Raw genomic sequence first — 19627 nt, forward strand, 5'->3', positions numbered from 1 at the left:
CTGAGAAGGGATGCCAACCCCTGAGATTAGAGTAGCGCTCTGCTGAGAAGGGATGCCACCCCCTGAGACTAGAGCAGAGCTCTGCTGAGAAGGGATGCCACCCCTGAGACTAGAGCAGAGCTCTGCTGAGAAGGGATGTCAGCCCCTGAGACTAGAGCAGAGCTCTGCTGAGAAGGGAAGCCAGCCCCTGAGACTAGAGCAGAGCTCTTGAGAAGGGATGCCATCCCCTGAGATTAGAGCAGCGCTCTGCTGAGAAGGGATGCCATCCCCTGAGACTAGAGCAGAGCTCTTGAGAAGGGATGCCATCCCCTGAGATTAGAGCAGCGCTCTGCTGAAAAGGGATGCCATCCCCTGAGACTAGAGCAGAGCTCTGCTGAGAAGGGATGCCACCCCCTGAGACTAGAGCAGAGCTCTGCTGAGAAGGGATGCCACCCCCTGAGACTAGAGCAGAGCTCTGCTGAGAAGGGATGCCATCCCCTGAGACTAGAGCAGAGCTCTGCTGAGAAGGGATGTCAGCCCCTGAGACTAGAGCAGAGTCTGCTGAGAAGGGAAGCCAGCCCCTGAGACTAGAGCAGAGCTCTTGAGAAGGGATGCCATCCCCTGAGACTAGAGCAGAACTCTGCTGTACACATTCTAGTCTCAGCCAGGTTCAAACATGGAGCAGGTTCACTCGATCAGTGATCCAGAGATGTCTCATTGACTGACAGACGATGCTCCTGCGCTGTGGTTAGAGATGCCAGGGCGCCAGGGCTGTATCTAGCACCTGGCTCTCTGGTCAGGCTAGGAACAGGCCCACAGACCCTCAAAAATCCTTCCAGATATGCCCCCATGACTAGATATGGACACCCTCTTCCAGGACTGCTGTTCCCTCCCAGTCCACCAGTTTGGGGCACACAGGATGGTGGTTGTAGATGTGGGGGTGGGTGTGCTTTTCAATGAGGCAGCTTGGTGAAAGCCCCCAGCCTCACCGCTCCCCGCCATAATCAAGCTTCGAGGATCAGATGTGATGGGGCATTAAGGGGGGCTGCTGTATCCTCTGGAGAATGTTGTAGCTCCCAGAGACGCAGATCATGTAGACTAGCGCCGCGCGGTGCTGGTGTAGCCACAACTGAGGCACAAACAGGAATATTTGTTAAAACCCTCCTGCACTCTCTGTCCATCTCAAGAATAGTGACCACATCCAGAACCTGTCTGGACCCCACTCTACCACCCCTGACCCGGTCCAGGGCACCCCCCACAGATAACCTATTGCGGTCTCTGGTGAAACCTCCCCGTGTAAAAAGAGCACAGACCCTGTGAGCACAAAGCGCAAAGACTCCCTCACACCTGTACAGCAATGAGTGGATGACGCCCCTCCCTGCCCCGTGCACTCTACGCACCCAGCGGGGGTAAGTGTCCTGCATGTGAGAAGGAGTCTCTGCTTACACGTTTTGGCCCATGTGTGATGCTAACAGGCAGAGTACAGGAGGTCTTCATCAGGGCTCCCAGGAGCAGGGGCTGTACAGAGCCCCAGGGCCGGGCTGGGGAACCAAAAGCAGCTCTGGAAAAACATGTGCAAACTAATCCTGCTCCTTGTGCTCTTTGTGAACAATTATGAATGAACATTTCTGTCATAATTCGGGGCACTGTGTCTCAAAACGACTCTGCTGGGACTCGAACCCACAACCTTTGAATGCCTTCACGGCCAGCCTAGAAGTCCAACGCGCTATCCATTGCGCCACAGAGCCACCTGCAGAATCACGCGCCTCAGAGCGCACTCCTGGTGCACAGAAAAAATGATGCTCGAGTCTTTCTTCGAAGAAACAAGAGTGAAACGTTCGTGCACGTGTATTTCTAGAGATGAGACGGACGAGGACTGCGCTAGCTCCACTCACAGGGTCTCAGGGGCGTGTGAGATATTTTGGTCCGGGTTATTTTTTACGTCCCGCTGGAAGCTTTTCACCGCTGAGCGATGATGATGTTTGTTTCTTCTAACAGGATTTGCATATCGGATTTCTTCAGTGCATTAAGAATTGGTTTTTTTTTTAAGTGATATTTATCTAACATGAATTTAAGAAACATTCATGCTTCCCTTCCACCCACACTAACAATAGTAAACTAAGAGGCAGCAAGTCATTTGTTATAAGCGCCCGTTGGGGGCCTATGTGGCTAGTAGGCATGGACAACATTATAGTTTATAAAATCATACACTGGAGCTGGTTTCCTCCAGCGCACATCTGGAACTCACGTATTTCATGGTAATTTTATATATGATCATGAAGAAAAAAGAGGGAAAGTGAAATAAATAATTGCTGAGAATCACACAATTTGGTCAAGTGGGAAGCCGGGATTGATCATGCATTTTCTGGTATCATATTGTGCAATTGGACCCCTAGATGTACGTTTGACTTCCCCTACACCCACTTTACAATCCTAATGTTGAGAGTGAAGATACAGACAAAACAGGATAAAATGCAAAAACTGATCGTTCCCCACCCCAGATGGGACTCGAACCCACAATCCCTGGCTTAGGAGGCCAGTGCCTTATCCATTAGGCCACTGGGGCTGCTTGACACACATGACACAATTGAGCATTATTTTCACCTTCTGCACGCACGGCATGCTCTACTCAGTCAGCGTTCCTACTAAGGTATAAAACAAGTAAATATTTACAATCTTTGAAAACACCCGCGCTGTGGTGAACACAGTTTGAAATGGCGGCGTTTACGTGAACCGGTTCATCCATCACATTTCAGCCACGAGGACCCCAGCAAAAACGGCAAAGCATCTTTCTTTCACCCCAGATGAGCGTCGAACTTTCGATCCATGTTTAGGCGAAAGAGACTCTCTTCTGCATCGGCCACTGTTGCTATAAAGAAACTGAGCTGCGTGGAGTCAGGATTTCTGCCTGGACTATTAACTAAATTATATATAAACTTACATCAATATTTTCAGGGTCAGGTGCAAAACAATTAAATCCAAGCCTCAAAAACCCGACTGCTTTGATGATTAAAGTTTGAGTCAGTAGAGCTTACTGGATTCGGTTAATTAATCCATTTCGCTGCAGTGCACGAGACTGAAGAATGAAACAATTAACAGAACGAAACATTTGCCTGAGTCTGAGCTATTGCATTGTAAATGTTATATTTTTGTAAAGCGCCTCATTTTTTCGCCATTAAAGTGAAAGCCCTGTATGTGACGCTTAAAAAAATAAAAACAAAGCATTTGCTCGTGAAGACAAACGTACTGATTATTTTTAAGACTGAAGTCAGGTAAAATGCAACTAATTGCTGAACAAATAGAAAAGGTTCAGGTCCCACCGAGATTTGAACTCGGATCGCTGGATTCAGAGTCCAGAGTGCTAACCATTACACCATGGAACCAGCTGGAAGCCCTGCCCCCACGCGAAGGTTTTACTGCTGGGCTGGGGAGGGGGTCGGCTGTAGTTTCTAGTTCTGATTTCAGTCACTTGAAATCCGCTCCCTTGTGCTCTCGAGGCTGGGTGACCAACTAGCATAGGTGCAAATTCAGGTCAGTGAGTGTAAAAATTCAGGACAAAGGGTCAAAATTCAGGATACAAATTTGGGACGAAAGGTACGTTTCCAGACACATCAGAGGAGGTCGTACAGTTCTGTATAAGTAAGTAAATAGACAACCAACATAAGTACACGTCAAAATAAGTGTATATTAAGTTAAGACAATCGTGCCAATCGCCGTTTTGGTATGTGCACAGTTTTGAGCAAGAAAAGGGATTTTTTGCAACATAATGGTGCAAATTTTGTCATAGTGTTACCATATTATTTTCTCATTTTTGCACATTTTAACAATTTGCCAAAAGGAGGAGGGTCTAACCTCTGTGACTTATGCAAAGGTGGGGTGCAAGATCTGGAACATGTTCTCTTTGCCTTTCCAAATCTGTTTATTGCAGCTGCCAGGAACAGATACTTAACACCCAGGGTTGGATTGGGATTAAAAATCGGCCCAGGCACGATAGAAAAAAGTGGCACACATTTGCATATTGCCTTTGCAAAACACTGCTTCTGCAAAGTTTTATAAAAAAAAAAGGGGGGGGGGGTAAAAAAAAATGCACGCATTAGCTTGCACTGGAAAAAAACATGAATACAAGTGATGCCACTTTTGCCTCCGCTCATGTAAATAGGCCGGCCCCAGCGAGAGAAAGGGAGTGACACCTCTGACCTTTGATAAAAGGGAGGTAATGGACGTCCATCTACATCCCGAAAGGCCACTCAGGCACCCGATGGGCCGCTGGCAGCATCAGAACAATGGAGAAACCGCCAAATCGCCCCCCAGACTGCCTAAAAAAAGCAGCCCACAGCTGGGATTGGGCACCGGCCCCTCGGGCATTGCCCGAGTGCCCTCGTTACCGATCCGACGCTGATAACACCGATCAAAATCAAATGTAATATAAATTCTGTCCAGAATTTGATTACCCTTTGCAATGCTCCACCCAATGAATTTGTGTGTATCAAAGTGTATAACTTTTTTAAATCATTTTTAAAATTATATTAGATAGATAATTTTAAAACCAAAATTGTAATTTTATTGCTAAAAGTTTTTTGTTCTCGCAAGAGAACTGAATCAAATAAACTAAAACTAACACTTTCTGGTCATAGGTTACACCTCATTAGTACCTGTATAACACCCAAATATAGTAATATGCAAAGGAAGGTGACCAGTCAACCTTTATAAAGATCCTTTGCAATACATCACTGCCTTTTAAATTATTGTTTAACCATTTGAGGTAGCAACTGTTTTTAAATTAGAATCTTCAGCTATATTCAGCTAATGATGGATTATGTGGCACATGCGACAAATCCATAACCATGCGAAAACTGTTGAACCCACACAATTGCATAATTCCAGTGACCCCAAAATACAAACTGGGGATATACACAACATAGTGGTGGGGGTTGTCTTTACAATTATAATACAAATAATTACTTTACTCTGCATGTTACACTTTGTGCTTTACAAGATGCGCATTATGCCTCTATGCTTCTTCATGATGAGTCAAAACTGGGATCAGTGAAACCTCAGATCTCTCTAAGAGACACATTAATCACCGGAGTTAAATAGACATTTTTGTTATGGCCTGAAAATTGCAGTATCGCAAAGCACTCGGAAGTCTTTGCCTTTCATCCTGTCGGATATTTCAAAATGTAGCTCCTCCACAAAAGCAGCATGCAGTGCCCTAGGCCTATGCAGAGGATGGCACGCCACACGATGCAACTACACAAGGGCCCATTGCAAGGTAGAAGCCAGAAAATAAAATACCCACTCTTTATATGACACTAAATAAAAGAGCAAAGTGAGCTATTCTGGTCATTCTTTTTGAAATTCTGTGAAAATGGTTCCCCTGATAAAAGTTTGCAAAAATAATGCAAAACAATGCTTTCTACAGCAGGAAAGATACTTGGTCAAAAACGGAATTTACCTATATTGACCGTCGTCTTTTATTCTTTCCGTCTTTTCCTTTTCTTTCATTCCTTATGTCCTTCTTTATATCACCTTTGTTCTCTACTGTCTTCTTTACATCCTCCATTTATTTTATTTCAATCTTTCTGTTTGTGCATCCTTTCATTTGGTCTATCGCTATTCGTTAAATTCATATTTAATTTTCTTTTCATATTTCCATATTCCACTTTAACATTCATTTGTGTTCCTTTTTTTCCATTTGATTATCTTTTTGTCCTTTCTTCCATTGTTAAATGCAAATCTTTCTCTTTCTGTCCAGCTTTCTTTCATTATGTGCATTCTATTCTTCCTTCGCTTTCTCCCTCTATTTGCCTTGTGCTTTTTTTGATTTACCATTATCATAATTTCTCTTTCTTTCGCTGCTTTTGTTACTTTGGCACCCTCTGCAGCTCTGCACCCCCACCCCCACACACACACACTCTCAAGCTGCATCACAGTGATTATTCTAGCTTTTAATGTACTTGTTTGGTATTCTGTCCTGTGCTGATCTGTGAGTCACAGATCAAAGGAAGGGCCAATAAACACTTATGACACCCCCCATGCCCCTCCCACCCCTTGCTTCCCTACACCTTTGGCCCATTGTCATTCTTTAGGTGATAATCAGCCACATCAGAATGACAATGGGCCCGTACAAGGACTGAGCGAGGTCGGGAGGGACTGCTTCAGCCTCAGAGAAGTGTGAGCTGGGACAGCTTGCTGCCATCCCCAAAATTACAAACAAAAGGCGTCCGTCAAAGAAGTGCTCACGGACAACAGACAAGAGGCCCAAATAACGGGCAGTCCGTGAAATTTACGGATGGTTTGTCACCCTACTTGAGGCTGCCACTGACTACCCGCTTCAAGAAGCATTGAAAATGCAATAGGTCTCGCCTTTGATTAAGTTAAAGCCATTTGCTTTGCTAATGGTATTGTATAGCAAAGCAAATGGCTTTAACGTAACACTTGGCGAGACCTATTGCATTTTTAATGATTGTTAGAACTGCCGGAGCTGAGCACTGGCAGGACGCATCTCACTTGAAGCCCTGTACAGAGATTTTAGCTGCTTTTTGCACATGTTTCTATGAGGGAGACATGTATTGAGTTTGGCATGTTTACATCACTGCAGCGCAAGCCATAGACTGCATTGGTGATAACGAGAGCAGACTGAGCCATGGTAAACCCCTCACGCACCTTCGTGCCCTGTGGAATATTATGGATGCTTACAAGATACTATGAGAGGTGGCTAGGATAATGCTCAGGTGGTTTCCGTCCTCGGCACAGCACTTAATTGCCAACACGGACACTTATGACAATCTGCCACATGGTTGCCCTGTTATTTGTATTAAGGGAGGAGCACATATCGGGTATTTATGAATTCAATATGCATTAAAAATGGCTTATAGATGGCACCCAAACCATTATTATAGCTTCGCGGGAGTTGAACAGTCTCAATTATCACACATGTACGAGTGTGATTGTTGGTGCTTGTGTTGGTGCTGTCATTGGCACCACTGGCAGGGGCAATGAGTGGTGCAAGCTGCAGAGGCCTCCGGAGGAGGATCTTAGCATTTATGGGTTTTTGAAACAAATTATGCACTGGTGCTAGTACTAGGGGTCAAAATCGCCAAGCTTTTGCACACACAGACCGTGATTGGTGCTTCTTAAAACCATTCTGAAGTCTGCAGCTCTCGTAAATCGTGCAAAGGCTGCCCTCTCCTGGTCGCTGATAGTTATGCTTTGCAGACATGTATCCCAACACTAAGGGGCTGATTCTGATGCGGGTTGGAAATGCTTCCCGACTGAATCAGGTTGGAAATGGTTTCCAACCCACTCGGATCGGGACAGTCCGACCGACGGAGTACAATGCATAGGGATGCTTCACAATACGATTTGGTTGGACTCCCATTGACTTCAATGGGAGCATATGTTCCTAACCGCATCATAATTGGGCCCTGGGTCGTTCCTGATCCGATTTGGAAGGAGCAAATGCCATTAGGAGGCCTTCCTAACCGCATCAGAATCAGGCCCTAGGTGGGAATGCTTACCTAACCGCATCAGAATCAGGCCCTAAATAGCACATAACTGACTTCATCCCATCTGTGTTATGCCACCCTCTCCGAGTTCCCTAAAATGTTCAGTCAGTTTAGAACTCCAGCCTGACTGCATGGAGGAATGCTCTCCTTGGCAAGATGCTTGCTTCAATGTGCAATATCTCCAAAGGAGCTGATGTTCCTTGATCCCACACCAGAATAAAACCCACAATGATGTCACTGGGTTGTGCTTACAAAAGGGGAAATTGCATCAGACGGCAGCACCTTTCTATAGACAGACAGCACCGCAGGAAGCAGTAAAGAAAAGTATAAAATATAGTTTCACAATTAATAAAATCACGTTATCCTTATCATTACTTAGCAGAAGTCTAGAACTGGTATAACATTTCTCTCTCAGGACGAGCCATTTAATTTTGCTCCATTATTGTGCCCAGTGGTCGCTTCTGAACAACATCGTTCGTAATCCTTCTTCGTTCAGTTATGGGCCATCGTCCAGGGTGGATCTTTACAACCTTAGGGGGCGCTCTACCTCCATGGGTGGGGACACCCTTGTCTTCCCACACTGCCTGTGTGCTGGAACAGCCCTGGGACACTCAGCACAGCCACTGCTTATCTATGCACCTGCAGCAAGGTGTGACTGCTGTTATTGGTGGAACAGGCTGAAGTTTGGGAAGGTCTATATTCCCCTGCTGTTATTTGTTGCCTACATGGAAGGCAGCGGCCATCTACACAGATACAGGTAACTATGCCAGAGGAGCAGTGCCTTAGAAGAGTTGCTTTATTTCCAGGGCTTTAAATAGGATGAATAAACTGGGGAGTGGGGACGGTTCTCTCGAAGGGGCGTGGCCAATGTAATTAAAGGATTGGCTCACACACATAAGCTGGAAATGTGAGTTTAGCATAGTGTGCCTTCCAACTGGTAATTTCTGCTTCTGTAATCACATTCGAATATATAATTCAAGTAATAAGCCAGGACTATTGGCTTTACCAGTGGCTGTTAGTTGCATAAAATAAATAAACAATATCTATGGCTTCATGGTAGACCATATTGAAAATGCTTTCGTTCTGAAACAATGAGACTGTGAAAGAAATATAATGAGTCTCTTTGAAGTTACGCTAAAGGCAGTGAAGGGTGCGACTGCTGCGGATTTAGGATTTATTTTTTTCATCCTAAGGGTGAGGGCAAACATTGAGAGCCTTTTAGGGACCCGACTCAGCACCTGCATTTTAGAACTGCGATGCTGAGCACCGGCAGGACCCGGCCCACTTAAAGCCCTGCTTATTTCTGGGACCCGTGTTATTGTGTATATGTCTTAAACACAATCACCAACACCAATGTTTCCTGGTTGACCTTTTTCATAAGACCCTCATTGGCTTTATGCCCAGAAGTGTGTTTATGTGATAAAATGGCAGCATATTGAAGGTGCGGGGAGAGGATTATGCCCTGCAGTGTCATCACACTATACAATCCATTCCCTCTCAGATGCCCACCATCGCACGGGGGCTGGATTTCATTTGGTCATTAGTTCTGCTTACAAGTTACGGGGAACTTTCTGTGCCCCTTTAGTAGTCGCTTGTAGAACCTTTGTTTTCAACATATACTGTCTTTCTTTAAACAAAGAAAACATTTAATAATAGAAACTAGCTTTAGGGGATTTTATGTCATTTTAATAACAGTTTAACAACGCTCGGTGGTGAAGGCAGGGGAGTGCTTATGCTCAGTATTTTTGGGTGACTTCGTTGCATATTTACCTGGTGGTGCGTTGCATAAAGAGACCCATTCAGGGCCGGCCTTAGGCATGTGCAAGCTGTGCACCTGCACAGGGCCACCAAACCCCAGGGGCCGCCACACCATGCCTGAGGCACTTATAAATGGTGCGCGGGCCCTGGCTGGGGCCTCTACCTACGCTCCCTGCCCAGGGCCACCATGAGCCTAGAGCCGCCCCTGACCCATTTATGGACAGGGTGTGATCGGCTGGGTGGTATGGAGCCTTATTTTGTGGGTGCTGATTTATTTGCCTAAAACTAGAGCACTGCGCTGTAGAGTCTTCATATATTACATGACTTTGAGTTTTACTTGGTGTGTTTATTTTTAGGTTGCTGTTTTACTATCTTTGTGTGTTTCTTTTTCAGTTGTCGCCCTAACCTGCTGTTTGGTGTATTGAGTTCTTATGGGAAACCCGGTTTTGTGAATCTCGGGTAAAAACAAATTGGAAACTTATTTCCACATCTAGATTTGTTTCAAATTGAAATGCGTTTTCAAGAACAAAATCGGTGCACGTTGTAGGTTGGATGACTACCTGTTCTCTTGGAGCAAGGTCCTTAATGGGCAGTTCACCATTTTCCAAAAGTCGCTTTGTATGCATACTCTAATGCCTCCTCCATTTGGAAAGCAGGGTTGGAGACATCTGTGTTTTGTGACTGAGCGGAACTGGAGTCACCCTCTTCGGTAAGAAGCCTGGTCTCCATATAATTAACCAGAGGGATTGCTCTCCTGTGAAAGAGATAAAAACAAGGAAAGAACGCCTGCAAAAAAAAGTGCTCGCCAGTCAGCCACTGTTTTTTTCTGCATCGCGCTTTCACTTTAAAGTGCGATGCAAAAATATATATGTGGCCTGCTTTTCTCCTGTTGTAAGCGATTTCTTGTCTTTATGGGGCCATGTGTTTGAAATAAATGGCCCCATAAAGATAAGAAACCTTTTACTTTAGAAGGAAAGCAGACAAGCCCATCCAAGAGGGCCGGCTCAAAAAGAGAAAAGCTCACGTCATCAAAAGCTCTTTTCCAATGGCTGGCCACCGTTTAGCATAAACGGTGATGCCAGCCAATGGAAAAGAGGGCAGGGCTTAAACCCCTTCACAGAAGTTCCTCTAAATCATAAAATCTCGCCGAGCGAGCTGCACATATGCTCATCCACGCCAGCCGAGACCTAATAATAATATGGTAAATTCAGGGCTGTGACCCTCATCATTGGAAGAGATGATTTCCCTTCCAGCCCGGTGGAGGCATGCCTGTAACAGTTCACAAACCTTGTGTTTTCAAATGTGGCTACAAAATAACCATCAATCAGGAGCGTAACGCAGGCCCCCGCAGCCCACGCGGTGCGGGGGGGCCCGAAGCTCCAGGGGGCCCCATCGGCACTGCAGTCTGTCTGGAGAGCTCCTAATTGAGCCCCCTCAATTTTCGTTACGCCAGTGCCATCAATGAACTGATTCAAAACTTAAAGAAAACATGCCATCAGGGGTAAAAATAAAAAACAATTCGGAGCAATCTCCTATGGAGAAAGGAGGTGTTAACTTATTTCTGCAGCGGTAGCAGTGAGCGAGGAACTCAAGATGCGCCATTTCTTTCAGTAAACATGTATAAAGTAAGATATCTTCAGCACAGACATAAACTGCCTAGCTCACAGAAACCGGCTTCAAGGCGAGGCACACTCCAGGGCTTCTGTGTCTACAAGAACAAGACATTAACAAGAGCAGCGTATGATTCCAGTGGCTCTACTAGTGAAGAGCCCCCAAACACCCCTAATTTGAAAGGACGACAACCTCTTCCTGCTCTAAAACTCAAGAAAATTAAGTAGGCAGCAGGACACGTCGTCCAGTAGTTAAGTTGGATTTATTAAGTTACAAAGAATAAGCTAAGACAGCAGAGCACCGAGCCTCACAGCTGACCAACCCAACTGCCAGGGCTAGAATCCCAACACACCGGATAGAACACAGCTAGGTAAGAAGATAGAAACACAAAGAAAGGACTAAAGAAACCAAGAAGCCATATAAAGCTAAGTATGAATTTACAACACGCCCCTTGTCTGTTTATTTATTTATTTATGCGTTTTTAAATAGCGCAGACTTTACCCGAAGGTGTCAGAGTGCTTCACAATAGGAACAGAACTGATACATGAAGACATTACAAGTGAGCAAAATACAAAAGCAAACGTTACATTAAATGAAGCAAAAATGACAATCGTGAGCCAACAAAATACAAGAGGTAGCAAACGGTGCATTACAGGAGGTGCAGGTTACAAAAGCTTACAAAGTAAACATAGAGGTATAATACTGCAATATATGGAGGACACTCAAGCACAAGAACAAACATTACGTAGACACTGGTGGCACTTGTGCAGGTATCGAAAACAAACAAATGTAAGAGGTAGAAAACAGTGTGTTACAAGAGAAAGTGACGGGTGCATGTTACACACGAGTACCAAACACAGGTAGAAGGATAATACTGCAATAAATGGCAGACTCTCAAACCACAAGAACACACTGGGAAGACACTTCCATAGTCATGTAAAGTAGATTTTTCTATAATGGAAGTGCTTCCTTCAGATAATAGAGAGGGCATGGATTACATTTGGAAGTGTCTTTGAAGGAGGAGAACTTTGAGGTTAGTTTTGAAGGCCTAGGAGGAGGTGGTGGTCCGGTGCTGAGGCGGAAGTGAGTTCCAGATTCTCACTGCGCTGCCTGAAAAGGATTGGGCCATCGATCTTTCCTTCTTGAAAGTGGGAGGTTTAGATTTTCCGCATTTCGTGATGGTCTAGAGCCTCCAGAGAGTTTCAGTTTATTCGCCAGGTAGCGCGGAGAGGAGGAGTGCAATGCTTTGTGGGTGATGCAGGCAGTCTTGTAGATAGCTCTAGCCTGGATGGGAAGCCAGTGGAGGGTGGATAACATGGGAGTGATATGGTCGCTTCTTTTGGCCCCATAAATGAAACGAGCTGCTGAATGGAGAACAGACTTAAGGGGGGACAGGTGGGATTTGGGGAGGCCAGTCAGAAGAGAATTGCAGTAGTCCAGTCTGGAAAGGACCCAGCAATTGGACCAGGGTTTTAAGGTCATGCTCCGGGAAGAAGCGACGAATCCCCCAAAGAAGGCGCAGTTGGTATCGGGCAGACTTTGCATTTGACTTAATGTGGGAGAGTAGATTGAGTTTTGTGTTGAGTATGACACCAAGGGATTTTGCGCTGTTGACAATGATGGGTTTACTGTTCAGCAGATTCATCTGGTCCATCCATGATTGTACCGGGGGAGGAGAAAGTGAGGAGGAGAAGAGGAGGAATTCAGTTTTGGAGGGATTCAGAATCAGTTGATGTGTTGACATCCAGTTTTGAATGGAGTCAAGGGTAGAGCTAAGGACGGAGAGATCGTGAGAGGAAGCAACCTTGAGGTAGATTTGAGTGTCGTCTGCTTAGAGATGATAGTTGACCCCAGATTTACTTAGGATATTTCCCAGAGGTTCCAAATAAAGATTGAACAATGTGGGTGCAAGAATAGAGCCTTGGCCACTCGTTGGTTTGCTTTCCTCTGGCTCTTTTAGGCTGGCTGCAGCTGTGTTAGCTAGACCGTCTTATCACAGGTTGTGGGGGGAGGGTTTTCAGGAAGAGCATCTCTGCCCCTGAACACGTTTACAATTCAATCCAAAAGGCCCCCCCACCCGACTGTAAAACCTTTGATTTGCCCCTCTCCCACTCCCCTCTCAGGACCTTGAAAGTACTACCAGAGTAGGCCTCTGCGTGCATTCTTGGGCACCAAGTGCAGCCCACTTGTTTGAGCTACAGTTGGGTGGGGAGAGGAAATAAAGGTGGACATTCACAAACTTTAGTTTGTTTAGATTTTATTTATACTACTGCCAAGTATCTCAAAGTCATGAGGTGGGCCATCGGCCATTCCTGACTTCTCTGCCAATAGCATGTTGCATCATTGGGGAGTTTTTGTCACTTTTAAGGCAGCAGTTATCGTCAAAAACAAAGCTCTGACTGAAGGAGCCACACGTGACACGGAGGGATCAGGCAGGTACGTTTTTCAATACTTCACACTACAGAATGATAGCAGCTGAAGGCGTGTTCCGCACTCACTGATGGCGCCCACAGAATGTGCAGATCATGCACAGAAGCAGCAGCGTAAGCTTCCATTCATCACTCCATTTCAAGCTCCTCAAACTCTCCTCACACACATTCAAGGCACTACACAACTTAAGCCCCACCCACCTGAACAGTTGCCTCTCCTTCCATCACCGCCTCAGACATCTTGGCTGCGCAGAACTCCCATTCACCCGCATAAACAGACGCAGATCAGGTGGGCGCCAGTTCTTTTACATCACTCCACAAGCGTGGAGCGACCTTCCCCTTCATGTCAGAGTCTCTTTTTGAATTACGCGAGAAGCAGAGACCTCTCTTTTCATTTACACAACCTATCACAACCTATCATAGGCAAGGTGAGGCTCACACCCCTGCTCAGCACCAGGAGGCCCTCGTGGGTGATAGTGCCCTTTACAAAAGCCCATAACATAAACAGAGTGGAGTGGAGTATGCATTGCGTGGTAGCGCACTGCCATTACAGACAGCACATTTTCAATTCAAATGACCATTACAATTTTACTAATAAAACTATATGATGCACAAATGATAATGGGCCCGATACACAGAACTAATTTAAGAAAAACTCCTAAACGTACAACTTTTGGTATTCACAGAAGTTAGGATTCTGTCTTAAGACAGACTTAAGACAGTCTTAAGTTAGGATTCTGTCTAAAGTCTGTCTTAAGTCTGTTTTAAGGCAAAATCCTAACTTCTGTGAATACCAAGCGTAGTGAGTTTAGGATTTTGTCTCAAGTTAGTTCTGTGAATCGGGCCCAATGTGTGGAATCGGCATCACCTAGTATAGTGATTTGTTTTGATCCTATTAAAGTATTTCTTTCCAACACACTTCAGAATTAACAAAGAATGTGCTTCATTGGTGCTTTTCTAATTCTAATATATTCTGAAATACTTGTACAGTTCATTTAAATGTTACGTGTGCAGTTAAGGCAGCAATGACCTGCAGGTTTCACATAGATGCCTGTGCGAGGTCCATGGTGATAAGTGTATGGATGATTTAGTGGATGTGTAAGTGATGCTAGCACTTTCATGCAGGGGCCATTCTGTGTCTTTAAACTGCTGTCACGCTCATTCCTGGATCCACTAGTGATGTTGCTCTCAGAGATGCTTCAACCGGATCCTGAAAGTTCCGTTGAGGTCTCTGTCTGTCCTGCTACCACAGCAGTAACTCCTTTGGTTGTCACTTCCTACAGTCTTGCTATTGTCACTGAGTCCTGATGCCAGTGCTCCTTCAGTGAACATTTCCTCATAGCATCCGCATGTGTTTTACACATCACCTGTCCTCCTGTCTCCCAAACTCTCTTCTTACCATCGAACAGTCTCAAACAAAAACTCCATCTTTTCTCATTCCCTCTTCTCAATAATATTTTTTCCTCTCAAGTGTTCTTTTCTGCTCTCCTCTCTCACTTAGACCTCTGCTCTCCTCTCCACTCAGACCTGCCTTCTCTGCTTCACAAAACCACCTTGTTAGGATACCCCTGATCAGCGCTAGTTCAGTACTTGTTAAATCTTTGCATTAAATATATCTTAAAAGGGACTTATATCCCGCCTTCCTTTCTTATTGGTAGGTGTGCTTGTCAATTTTCTTTTCCTCCTTTTCAGTGGTTGTGGGCATTCTATTTCCTGTTGTTCCACTTGTCTTTCTCTTATCAGTCTCCCGTGGCCCAAGTACTCATTCTCATCCGCCGCTTATCACTTTGATGGGTCAAACTACTTTAATTTTCTAGTTGCACACACAACCTTAATTGTTTACCTTATTTTATCTTCCCCTAGCCACATCATTTAAAGGATGCTATCAAACAGCATTTCCTTTCTTTTTCAGATGACTGTATGCATTTAAAGTGTGCTTTTCACAGCATGTTGTTGCCTTTCTACTATGACTATATGCATTTAAAGCATGCTTTTAGACAGCTGTTACTTGGCCTTCTCAGACAGCTTTTTAAAAATAAATAATTGTTGTCTTTCAGCTGACCCTTTCAAACTAATGTTTACCTGCTTCCTTTTGCAGACGACTCCTTTTAATTAACATGTGCATTGCTGCACACATTTAAAGTGTGTGTGTTAGACTTGGCATCTTGTGGCGCATTTCCACTGTCATTTTGCTTTCTGACCTCCCGGTTTTGACTCGATTTTTGCTGTTTTAGTGTATCTGCATACTTTCTCACTGCTGTTCAGTGGTAAAGTGCAAGTGCTCCTGTTGTAAATTGTAATTATGGATTGGTGTTTCCATGATTGGCTGATTTGATTTACTAGTCATACCCTAGTACAGTGCCACGTGTGTGCCAAGGGCCTGTAAATCAAATGCTGCTTGTGGACTTGCGAAAACCACAGTTGATGGACAGAATGCAGAACAATGTCATACATTCACCCCAGTGAGGAAATAGAAATTTTTAGGTAGTCAGTGTGACCCCCACTCGCACCCTATCCATGCACCCGTGCCCCATGTATGTCATGTAATTCCCTTCCCGTGCCCGCCATGATAATGCCTCTGCATTTCCGTCTAATGTTAGCATGTCAGTTAGTGAGTCCTCCATGTATAAAGTACTGATTCCGCATCCAGGCCTACGTTTCCAATGCATTTACATGGTGCACTTTTAAATATTGCAAAGCACACGTTTTCCACGTTTTTCTGGCTCAGTGGAGCCAGGCCCTTAATTGAGGCTCCGAGCCTCTTCTGTCTCTGAAAGCTGCAGTTTAGGTATGCATCCCTGACCTCTACCTTACTTCCTGCCCAGCGAAGAGGTGCCTGGCTCGGCCTGGCCTGCCTGCCAAGACGGTATTTTGCCTACAGTTATCTGCTCAGTCTCCGCAAAAACACATTCCAGTCTAGTGAAATAGGTAAACATATTCCCGGCTGCGGAGCAAAGGGCCCTGCCTTCCTGTCTCCTTGTAAGTGATTTACCGAACCCGTTACCATGGTAGGCCCATGGCCCCTTACATTGCATGAAGAACCATATGCACGCTCTAGCATTCAGTATTGAACGGCCTCTGCCCGAGAGACCTTTTACTTCAGACAATACATCCTCCAAACACAAGATATCAGATATGTTATAGGTGCAGGTCGTTCTGACATCCTAGACACCAGACTCCTCTACTAGTGCTAAAGTCAAGCCCCCCAGCTCTCCCCAGTTACACGTCAATATCACGTCATGTTCAGTTGCGCACGCATCCATGGTAAAGGTTTCTGCTGACCCTGCAGATTTCCTCTATGCATCCACCCACCTATGGCCCTTCTGTGACGCTTCCAGCACACACCTCCGTGTACGCCCCTGTACACGCCTTCTTTTACGCCCATGTGTTCTTATCTCTCTCTTTTTCACTTGTTACGCCTACTGTATTCAATGCAACTGTTCAGTTTTACTATATATAATGTGTGATGTTAATAAAACTTTGAAAATCCCTTCCTGAACCTTAGTGGTGATGGAACCCGATGTCCAGTGACTCGAGCCACTTAATTAAAGCCCGTATGACTCAGATACCACGGACTCTGCCTCTCATTTATCGAGCTATCCTTATTGTCATTTAATGAATAGAAAAATAGTCCCCGGTAATTTTATTTACCACATAATCTGGCGCCCGAACAGGCACCCCTCCCCTTCCCCACGCGCCGGCGATGTAACGCAGGCCCCTGACCCCTTCTACAGCCGTGACGGACCCCTTACAGTGCACACTCGCGGGTTTTCCTGCTAACTCCCTCAGGCCCACGGAGGAGACGGGGACTGCGACCCGGCATCCAGACGAGGCGGTGAGGAATGCGGAGAGTCCCGACCAGAGCCCAAGCTGAGGTCCGAGGTATCCGGAGGCCCACCTGTTCCGAAGCGCATGCGTAGCAGGCAGACGCCGTAGCAGTCCAGTCCAGTCCAGTGTCGAGTTTCCGAGGCCTTCAGTTTTGCTTCCCGGTGAGTACCGTTGTTGGGAACGCATCTAGACGGGTTCATTAATTTGTGCCCGGTCCAGACGTGTCTGGGTACACAGACCCGGTCCAGACGTGTTCACTTAGGTGGATACGGTATGACGTGTCTCTTTATGGGACCGGTATGTCTGTACTGTTTTCGCAGTGCATCCAGTAATTCAGTATTCTAGTATTGTCTTTCGAGATTTTCAGAATTATGTTTTTCTATGTACCAGGTAGTATCTGTCCGAAATGTTTTAATGTGTTTAATGTCGTGGTATGAATGATTGTTTGCAATTCATTACTGTGTTTAATGTATTCTTGTTCAAGCCAGTTTAAATATGCCGCTGTTTTCGAAATTACGTCAGATAGAAACCAGGAAAGGGATATTCGAAGAGGCAGTTCCCGTCCCGCCTAGGGACACTCCCGGACATTTTATGTACCATAAACATGGCTTAGATGCCATACTGTACTTAGACTTATGGGTTGACTACACCAAAGATCTGGAAGAGAAATATAGATGGCCTGTCTCAGGGACATGGGATGCTGATTGCATCATGAGAGTAGAGGAAGCATTGTGGAAAAAGAAAGCCAGACAATCCCAGAACGATGCCATAGAATTATGGCGTAAGGAAGCGCATAGAAGAACAGAGACGTATAAAAGACACGAAAATGAAAGTATTAGTTGCCCAAACTGTTCCGGCAGCTGATGGTCCGAAAAAAGGCGCGCCACATGTAAAAGGGACGTGCAACTATTGTAAACAGCCAGGTCACTATATAAATGAATGTGCCGTCCTGAAACACAATATATCTACAGGCAAGACGAAAGAAAGACCGCGTCCTCCTAGACAGGAACATGTTCCGCAGAACGCGCAACCTCCTCAGAACACGCAACACACAGTAGCCGTACCCCAGCCTATAGCTGCCACACAGCAAGTTACACAGCAAATGTACCAGTATGCTCAGTCAGATTACCCCGATTATCAACAGTATTCATGAAACAGCCTAGAGAGGGAGGTTGGCTTGCCCCTTATCGAGGTTCCTGTAGATCAAGAGCGTCCCTATGTACATGGTCAGGTATTAGGGAAAGACAGAAAAATTTTGATTGACACAGGGGCGAGCAGTCATGACGAGGTTCCAGGGGCACCCCTCTCAGGCTCAAGAAATGTTTCCCTGGGATTTTCAGGAAAGCCTATTGTTAACGAAGTGTCAAAGCCAGTTTCCCTAGAAGTTGGTCCATTGTCCCGTACTACAGACTTGTTACTCACGAAATCATGTCCAGAAAACTTGCTTGGTATAAAAACATTGAAAGAACTAGGAGCAGTGATTTGTTGTTCTCCGGAAGGAGTGAGATTGTTTTTACGTGATTTTAAAGGACATTATGTGTTAAGAGATTTTGATCCAAGATTGCAGAATGTACCACAGCATTTATGGGCGCAAGGTCCAACTGATGTAGGTTGTATGCACATTACACCATATTGTGTTACTCTTAAACAAGGAGTTGTACTACCCCGAATTCGACAATACAAGTTACCACCTGAGGCTGTAGCGGCCTTACTGAAAATTATTGACGACCTCATTGCACAAGGAGTGGTTGTAGAGACTGACTCAAATGTATGTAATTCTCCTATCATCCCGATTCTTAAACGAACTGACCCGAATGCACCACCGGTCTACAGACTGGTGATTGACCTTCGTGAATTAAACAAATGCATCATACCGCAGTACCCAGTGGTCCCAGACATTTCTTCCTTATTGACTGCCATTGATTCCGAAGCTGCGTTCTTCACTGTAATTGATCTCAAGAACGCCTTCTTTAGTGTCCCCATTCATCCGGAAAGCCAGTATCTCTTCGGATTCTGTTTAAATGGCCGAAGCTTCAAATTTGCGCGTGCTCCTCAAGGGTTCACAGAAAGTCCTAGTATTTACAGCCAAGCACTGAAACGACAACTAGACAGTATTCACATGCCTACTGACACTGCCCTGCTCCAGTACGTTGATGATCTCTTGATCACAGCACGAACAGAACGTGACTGCGAACATGCATCACTGACAGTCTTGTATTTCTTGGCCGAAAAGGGGCATAAAGTGTCCCCTACGAAGCTACAATTCTGTGCCCAGCAAGTGGTTTACCTGGGACACTTGCTGTCCAAGAGGGGTAGACAGTTGACACCTGATCGCATTCAGTTAATTGCACATCTTCCACAACCCAAGACACAAAAGGAAGTACGGGCCTTCATTGGCCTCACTTCTTACTGTAGACAATGGATTCCTCAGTATGCATATCTAGCCAAACCACTTATACAGTTGACAACACAGGAGGCAGCGACTTCGACTGTCCTCCCTTGGACTCAGGAACA

The 19627-nt window shown here is 45.3% G+C and overlaps 3 non-coding genes across 3 annotated transcripts; all 3 read right to left on the reverse strand.

Moving 5' to 3' along the window:
- Window positions 1-1638: 1638 nt before the first annotated feature.
- Window positions 1639-1727, reverse strand: TRNAR-UCU (transfer RNA arginine (anticodon UCU)). The gene is given in 2 exon segments: window positions 1639-1674; window positions 1691-1727. It is a non-coding gene; the product is annotated as a tRNA-Arg (tRNA).
- Window positions 1728-2472: 745 nt separating this feature from the next.
- Window positions 2473-2545, reverse strand: TRNAR-CCU (transfer RNA arginine (anticodon CCU)). The gene has a single exon. It is a non-coding gene; the product is annotated as a tRNA-Arg (tRNA).
- Window positions 2546-3290: 745 nt separating this feature from the next.
- Window positions 3291-3362, reverse strand: TRNAQ-CUG (transfer RNA glutamine (anticodon CUG)). The gene has a single exon. It is a non-coding gene; the product is annotated as a tRNA-Gln (tRNA).
- Window positions 3363-19627: the final 16265 nt, after the last annotated feature.

This window comes from Lissotriton vulgaris, chromosome 1_1 (assembly GCF_964263255.1).
Source record: "Lissotriton vulgaris chromosome 1_1, aLisVul1.2, whole genome shotgun sequence".
Taxonomy (NCBI): Eukaryota; Metazoa; Chordata; class Amphibia; order Caudata; family Salamandridae; genus Lissotriton; species Lissotriton vulgaris.